This window comes from Peromyscus californicus, unplaced genomic scaffold, assembly GCF_007827085.1.
Source record: "Peromyscus californicus insignis strain IS unplaced genomic scaffold, ASM782708v3 Scaffold_4__1_contigs__length_199733344, whole genome shotgun sequence".
In the NCBI taxonomy this organism is placed as follows: Eukaryota; Metazoa; Chordata; class Mammalia; order Rodentia; family Cricetidae; genus Peromyscus; species Peromyscus californicus.
In genome coordinates this window covers 180577690-180586710 of record NW_026294562.1, presented here as the reverse complement: position 1 = coordinate 180586710, position 9021 = coordinate 180577690, and the positions used below count along the sequence as shown (strand labels likewise).

General features: G+C 38.4%; 1 pseudogene; it reads right to left on the bottom strand.

The window, feature by feature from the left end:
- Window positions 1–1959: 1959 nt before the first annotated feature.
- LOC128124135 (zinc finger protein 791-like) lies at window positions 1960–3456 on the bottom strand (annotated as a pseudogene).
- Window positions 3457–9021: the final 5565 nt, after the last annotated feature.

The window sequence follows — 9021 nt, the reverse complement described above, 5'->3', positions numbered from 1 at the left end:
ATGAGGTTTGCAGGAAAATTGATGGATCTAGATAACATCATCCTGAGTGATGTAACCCAGACTCAGGAAGACAAATACGGTATGTACTCACTCATAAGTGGATACTAGCAAAGGATAACCAGACTGCAACCCACAGCTCCAGGGAGACTAGCTAGTAAGGAGGACCCAAGGAATGACACAGGGATTGCTCAGCAATGGAGAAATGGATGAGATCTACATGAGAAAACTGGGGATGTGGGGTGTAATGGAAGGAAAGGGATGGGTGAATGAGAGCTTAGGGGAGCAGGAGGTTTGAGCTGGATCAGGAACAGAGTGGGAGAAGAAGGAAAGAGATACCATGATAAATGAAGGCACCATGGGAATAGGGAGAAGCCAAGTACTAGAGAGGTCTCTAGGAATCCACAAAGATGACTCTACCATAGACTACTGGCAATGGTCAAGAAGGTACTGGAGCTGACCTACTCTGAAGACTGGATGGCTGAATACCCTCACTGACATCATAAAACCCTTATCCAGTGAGTGATGGAGGCAAATGCAGAGATCCATGGCTGCATCCCACGTGGAACTTCAGGAGTCCAATCATTGAGAGAGGAGGGATTCTATGAGCAAGAGATGTGGAGACCATGATTGGAAAAACTTCAGAGACAACTAGTCACATTAGTGCAAATGCATGTATTGTGGACCAGTATCTGAGGAGCCCCCATGGTACTGGACTAGGCCCTCTGGATAAGCAAGACAGTTGTTGAGCTTGAACTGTTTGGGGGAGCCACAGGCCATGGGACTGGGACCTGTCCCTAGTGCTTGAGCCAGCTTTTTGGAGGCTAGTGCCTATGGTGAGATACTTTGCATGGCCTTGGTGCAGGGAGGAGGGGCTTGGATCTGCCTTGGCTGAGTGTGCCAGGCTCTGCTGACTTCCCATGGGAGACCTTGCCTTGGAGTAGGTTGGAATGGGGAGTGGGTTGGGGGTAGTGCCGGGGGGTAGGAGGAGAGAGGACAGGGGAATCAGTGGTTGACAAGTAAAATGAATAGAAAATCTCTTAATAAAAAAAGAAAGCAAAAAAAAATCTCATTCATGTGGAAAATTATCCATGAATTTGTGCCAACACGCTTAAACTAATAGCAGTTATTATTTCTATTAAGAGTTCTTACATTAATTTATTACAGATATTGAAATAAAGTTTACGTATATGATAAACTGCTATGGTTTCAATCCAAGTACCCATTCTTAGAAGGCCCATGTCCACTAAAAATCACCCTGTAACATTTGTAGATATGAGAGAATAGAAATTGTTTGCACATTCTATTCATTCAAGAGGTCTTCTAATGGTTGTTTGGCTTGTACTGTTTGGGGGGCACCCAGGCAGGGGGATCAGGATCCATCTCTGGTTCATAGGCAGGCTTTTGGGAGCCTGGTGCCTATTGTGTAATGCCTTGCACAGCCTTGGTGCAATGGGTAGGCGCTTGGACCTGCCTAGGCTCAGTGTGCAGGGCTCTGCTGACTCCCCATGGGAGACCTTGATTTGGCAATGTGGGGTGGCTTGGGAAGAAGGGCTGATGGGTGGGAGAAGGGAGAAGGTGGGATCTGTGGGTGGTATGTAGAGTGAGTAGAAAATTTCTTAATAAAGAAAAATGAAAAAAAAATCTTCTAGGATGAGATCTTTTTGTACCAAATTGCCCTGAAGATTTTAAAATGTTTCTTTCACTAAGTTTTCCAAAAATGACTTCTTTAATGATCTCAGGAAACAACAAATAATGGCCTCTCTATTTTTATCATTCATAGAAATTCTGTCTCATGAATTATTCCATATATTTGAATAAATGAGGAAAATTTGAAAAACATGGGATGTTTTTCTCCTCCCATCATTTTCTGATGTCTTAGGAAATGCAGCTTTACTCTAGTGTAAGTTATTTCATATAACTGAATAAACAGTGATTTTGAAGGCTTTACTACAATTGTTCTTACTCGTAACACCTTTGCCCCAGTATGTGCTTCTTCATGTACTCAAAGAGAACTGTGAGATTTAAAGGCTTTACCACAGTTTACAATCATAAGGTATCTCAACTATATGAGTTTTTTCATGTCCTTGAAGTAAAGAGGGATAAAGGAAATACTTACCACATTGTTTATGTTTATAAGGCTTTTCTCCAGCATGAATATTTTCATGTCCCTGAAAGAAAGTGTGATCTCTGAAGGCTTTACCACATTGTTTACACTCATAGGGCTTTTCCCCAGTATGAGTTACTTCATGTACACAAAGGGATCTGAAAGGATTTACAACAGTGTTTACATTCATGGGGTTTTCACTTGTATGGGTTCTTCCATGCATTTGAAGTAAAGATGAATAAATGAAAGACTTACCACACTGCTTACATTCATAGGGCTTTTCTTCAGTATGAACTTTTTCATATATTAGTAAAGAACTATGATCTTTGAAGGCTTAACCGTATTGTCTATATTCATAGGGCTCTTCACTACTATGAGTTATTTCATGTATTTGGAGCAAATAGTGATAAACAAAGGACTTACTACATTGTTTACACTCCCCAGGATGAGCTTGTTTATGTCTCTCAAAGGAACTTTGACTTCAGAAGTCTTTACCACATTGTTTACATTCATGTGGCTTTTCCATAGCATAAGTTAGTTAATGTCCTTGAAGGCAATTATGGACTCTGAAGGCTGTACCACATTGATCACACTTAAATGGTTTTACACCAGTATGAATACTTTGGTGGAATTGAAGGGATCCTAGAAATCTGAAAGATTTATCACATTATTTACATTCATATTGCTTTTCTCCAGTGTGAGTTCATTTATGTAACTGAAGGGATCCATGACATGTTTACATTTGTAAGGGTTTTCCCCAGTATGAGTTTTTTGTGTGTGTGTCTTTGAAGAGAAGTGTTACTTTTGAAGGCTTTACTGCATTGTTTACTTGCATAGGATTTTGCTCCAGTGTGAGTTCTTTCATATACTCCAAGATGAATAAGGTGTATTAAGGCTTTCCCACACTGTTTACACAGATAGGGTTTTTCACCAGTGTGAATTCTTTCATGCATTTGAAGTAAAGAGGAATAAATGAAGGACTTACCACACTGTTTACACTCACAGTTATTTTTACCAGTGTGAGTTAGCATATGATGTTGAAGGGAATTGAGACTTCCAAAGGCATTAGCACATTGCTTACACACATAGGGTTTTTTTCCAGTGTGAGTTCTTTCATGTACTTGGAGACCACTGAGACATCTGAAGGTCTAACTGCACTGTTTACATTCATGGGGTTTTTCACCAGTGTGAGTTTTTTCATGTATTTGGAGTAAATAGGGATAAATGAATAATTTATCACACTATTTACATTTATAGAGATTTCCCCCAGTCTGAATTAGTTTAAGTCTTTGAAGGGAATTCTGATACCTGAAGACTTTATCACATTGTTTACAAGCATATGCTTTTCCCATAGTATGAGATTGTTCATGTATTTTAAGTAATCAGGGATAAATGAAAGATTTGCCACATTTTTTACATTCATAAGGTTTTTCCCCACTATGACTTTTTTCACGGATTCAGAGATCACTGGGATGTCTGAAGACTTTTCCACATTCTTTACATTTGTAGAGTTTTTCATAAGTGTGAGTTCGTTCATGCGTTTGAAATAAAAAAGAAAAAATGAAAGACTTACCACATTGTTTACATGCATAGGGCTTCTTTTCTGTTTCAATTATTTCATGACTTTCAATGGAACTGTAAAAATACACCACTTTACCAAATTTTTTACATTCATGATAGATTTTTACACTGTGAGATTTTTCAAGGGTGGGAAATGAAGAACAAACAGGGGTATTTGTACATTCCTTGTGTTCATAGCACTTTTCTCCACTGTCAGTTTAATGATGGACTCTAAATGAACTGGGAAAGCCAAAGTATTTTAAATGTATGTCACACTCATAAGGTCTATTCACTTTGTGGATTTCTGTGGATTTTTGAATACTTGTGACAGAATTTAAGGTTTTCCAATATAGCTTATACTTCATTTCTCCATTTTCCTCATGCCCATACATTTTTACTGTAGTAGAAAGTTTTGTGCTCATGTTGGGATTTGAGATTTGGTTGGAGGATTCTTCAAACTAACCACTTTCTGTACTTTCATAAGTCTCTCCATAATGTACCTCTGGTAAAAACAATCCATACACATTAGTAATAGCTACTGTTCTCTTTGTGCATTAGTTCACCTTATATGTACATTGCTCCAAAAATAAAAGAATGTATATGCCTTCAAATATATTTAAATGGCTTGAAACTAAATGGATGGACCAATCTGTGACATGGATGCCACAATTTATTGTATAGTAGTGAAACACTGATATGCTATGCCTTAGAACTGTTTCCAAGTCAATTTTTGAAACACTAAATAGACTTCTTGCACTGAATTACAGATAATATAATCATTTATGAAAATTTTCCAATGATAAATAAATTTAAAATTGTATTTGTTTTCTTTCTTGCTTAACAAATTAAAATTACCTCATGGGACATTTGCTCTCATTTTTGCATATAAATTACCTTAGACTTTTTTTATGATTTTTGTGCTAGCCTTCAATGTTCTGGTCTTCCTACTGTTTTCCTACAACATAGGCCCCAGAAAAATGATAAAGTATATAAAAATTACTAATCTCCTTACTTCAATATATATTGTAATTATTCCCAATTCATTCATCAAATTCTTTCCTTTAAGAAAAATGCAGAAGAGCATGAACAATCAAAATACTCTTATTCTTTAATTTCTAAGTGAAGAAATAATGACATTCATATCTAAAGAAGTGAGGTTCCGCCGGGCAGTGGTGGCGCATGCCTTTATTCCCACCACTCAGGAGGCAGAGGCAGGTGGATCTCTTTGCGTTTGAGGCCAGCCTGGAATGCAGTGAGTTCCAGGAAAGGCACAAAGCTACACAGAGAAAACCTGTCTCGAAAAAAAAAGAAGTGAGGTTCCTATAGGTTTCCAGTATCACATCTTTGTACAGAAACTTCTGAGAAAAATCTAGTAATGCCCAATCTTTCTAGGTGAAATTCACAGCCACATCCTCAAAGGTCACTGAATCATATATATATATGTGTGTATTTGGAGATGCTCACATACAGAGAGAGAGAGAGAGAGAGAGAGAGAGAGAGAGAGAGAGAGAGAGAGAGAGAGAGAGAGAGAGAGTAAGAGAATAAGAGAGAGAGAGAGAAAGAGAGAGAGAGAGAGAAAGAGAGAGAGAGAGAGAGAGAGAGAGAGAGAATAGCTAAAGCTGATAGCACTGTGAATCTACAAAATGAACAAGATTTTCACATAATTCTGGTATTCAAATACTTATTCCACAGTACAGTAGTTCTGTGGTTAACGTTAAAGAGTCTCGAAAGGATACAGCAAGGGCTAAAGGTTCAGTAAACAAACTACTTGACATTTAAGACAGTCCTAGAAACCACATAAAAAGTCAAAAACAGTACTGCAAATATAGCATCTGTAATCTCAGTCAGTATGCTGGTACAAGTAGATAGAAGCCAGAGATAGAAAGTTCCAGAAGCTTACTGACTGAGTAGCCTAGTTTATGTAGCAGAATGGAGATCCTGCCTCTAAAAAAATGAAAGGGCAATAACTGACACCTGAAGGTTTTCCTCTGATCTCTACACATTTGTGTAAGCATTCACATTCATCCACACACACGCAGGCAGGGGAGAGAGACACAAATAGAGACAGAGATAGGCAGAGATACACACACAGAGAATACACAAAGTAGGAACACATCTCTCATTCCTGCTGAGTCACTTTCATTTTTCTTTCTAGAGGGGATTTCTCATCCCTATTACAACAAAAGTCCACCAACTCCCACACAGAAGAGCATTAACATGAGCCTATGTGCCCTTAGAAACTCCTGCTAAGAATGTTTAAGCTTTGCTGGCAAAAGAGAATGCAAAATTCTGGAAGGGATTTCATGAGCATAAATAAGAAGAGTAATTCACCCAACTTAATTGACTTATGGAAACATTGTGGCATTGTCTGAAGTCCTGACATTCTCTAAAAGACTCTTGGTCTATCTTATATTAATAGATGACCATCTGCCTCAAAATACTTTGGACAATGAATCTAATGAACTTCTACAGTAAACAGGTTTGTTCATGTTATTTCACCCTGTTAAATGGATTTGAGCACTTCATATGTGATTACATCCAGAAATAGCACTTAGAAGCCTGAAAGCGGTTTGCACCAAGACCAAATTTTGTGAAGTTGTAAATATGAGAATTCATCCATCCACAATGATCCCAACAGGTTAATTCTTGAATTACCACTAAGAATGTTAAATCAGAATGGAATAGCTAAATGATAAATGTTTCTAAGAGTTTGAAGCCAACAAACGCAACACTGTTATGACTCTAATCTTGGAAAGAATGAAAAATAGGAGAGGGAAGAAAGTAGAAAAGGGGATGAACAGGAACAGGAAGACAGAGGGAAAGGAAGGAGTGAAGCTAGAGCCAACAAAATGTCACCACTTCAAGTTATAATTTTACATACAAGGCCTTCTGATTACTCTCACCTCTGCCCTCATTTATCTTTCATTAAAGCTCTGGGCTTTGAGATTTTATAGCCCAGTCCCATTTCCTATTTTTTGTTTGTTTGTTTGTTTTGGCTTCCTAACAGTGCTACTATTGCCATGCTGCACTACTGTGATGATATCCCCTTGAACTGTAAGCCAAAATGAACTCCCCCTCTCTTTAGTTGTTTCTTTTAAAGTATTTTGTCACAGCAACAAGAAAAATGAATACAGTGACTTACAGGAATACCCTGTATCAAGAAAATGAGCTGTAAATTTTCATTCTCAAAAAGATATCAAGATGTAGTCTGAACCTTCTATGGGCCACAGGAAAATATAAGAACTCATCTGCTTATGGCAAAGCCACTACACAAAGGGATCAAGGAATTCCTTCAGGGGAAGCCAAATTCCAAGGAACTTTTGGTGTTATTTGGCTTGTTATATATCAGCTGCCTTCTGTTATGAAAATCATGTGTGCCGTCATAGTTTTCCCAATTGATTTTTCCCTAAGTAGTGCAAACGGTGTGGACTGATCACTCTCTGGACATACACATCCCAGGTATTTGGAGAACAGCCTCAGGTTTCCTTCCCCCCAGCACATCCATTTCTCCCCGTTCAGCACTGGAATCAAATATCTCCCTTAGCCACTTTCAAGGACTAACAGAAATAACATTTCACATTCTAGACTCCTAGTTTAAGGTAAATTCCACAAGGAGACACTGCCTAGGCCAGGTGGATGTTAAGTAATAGCTTTACACAATTTAGCATGGACCCTCCTTCCTTACAGCCTTACTAACTTTATAGACCCCTAACTTCTTACCTAACCACTTCTTGGAATATAGACTGAGCATGTAGACCCTCTTTTTCATATACTAACTGGTCATTAGCACTCAGTTGACCTTCTCTTTTACCACTCCCATTTTGGATTTTAAAAGAAAAAAAAATTCTGACCTACCTTTATGATCCCATAGAATTCAAGCTTGATGACCTTGCTCAACCAGGGGATTGCTATTGCTTGGGTTTATAACTGGAGTCTTGAGAGACTTGGGGTGAACAGGAAGACTTTGACCAGAGAGAACATGTGGACGAGATGGAAGATGAGGAAGAGTCAGATGGGGAAGTATTAGTTGGGTAAGAATGAGATGAAAAGTACCTAGACGAGGCAGAATTATGACAAGAGAATTCAGATGGAACTTAGAAGGAGTAGTAGATAAATATAGAGAGAAATCAGGCAAGAAAGAAGCTAGGCATGAGAACAGAACTGAAGCTGTGTAAATAGGATGTTATCTGAGAGGAATTAAAGTAAGTGGACTATAGAACTCAGTGTGTTGTGATTCTATTTCCCAAAAATAGTCCTCACTGTTTGCAGTTTTCTCTTCTGGGCCCCTGGGGTGTATAATATTAAGGCTGGTCCCTCTAATATTATACAAGATGAGCCACACAGATAGGGATCTGCTGATCTGGTACATTTAGGGGTGACCAGGCTTTCACCTCTTCAAGACAGTGAGTGAGTCCTTTCTCCACATGACTGATGCAAACCTGGTTTTGACTAATGAGGTTTACCATTCAAGAAAGTTTATTCTGATCAACCAGATATTGTGATCCCATCTGAGCATCATAGATGGCTCCAAAGTTAGCTACAGGTCCATTTTCTTTCCCCCTCTTTTTTTTTTTTGACAAGATCTCACTATATAGCTCTGGCTGGTCTGGGACTTGCTATGTAGATCAGGTTGAACTTAGTGATCTCCCTGCTTCATTATCCAGAGTACTGATTAAAAGCATGTACCACCATGCTTGGCTAGAAATCTGCCATTCTTTGTGGAATGCCCTAGCTTAAGAGTATTGTCTCTAGTCCCTTGTGAACAAAATCAAGGTTTGTCACCCTCTAGGGATGCCCCTTGGGGTAACACTGAAAACTGTTAAGACCTAGGAGGCCTCATATTATCCATTTAAACTGATTTGGCCCTTCAGTATAGTCAAAACCATTGCTTTACATTTTATTCTGACTCAAAAATAAACAACTTATTTTCTTTTGCAAAAAAAACCCTTCCCCTGTACACAGGCCTCTGTTCCACACTAAATTATAGCACCATCCTGAAATTAGATCTCCTGTTGTAACTCTAGGTTTCTTATACACAGGCTTTCACAGCCTTGAATAGGACCTTTAACTGTGGGAGAAATATCATATAAGTGCTAGTAGATTTGCTAAACTGGCCAATTTCCCATAAACACAACCTCAGTTGGCATTCTTTTTTTATTTTCTTTTTAATTATTCTTTGTGTTTTTCACATCATGCTTCCCAATCCCACCCATCTCCCTCCCCCTCCACAAAATAAAACAATATAAAATTTAAGAGAAAAAAAGGGGGGAAAGGAAGAAGGGGAAAATATCATCATGAAAGCTACAGTGTGACACAGTAAGTCATGCAATAAACTCATTTATCCATATATTTTTACA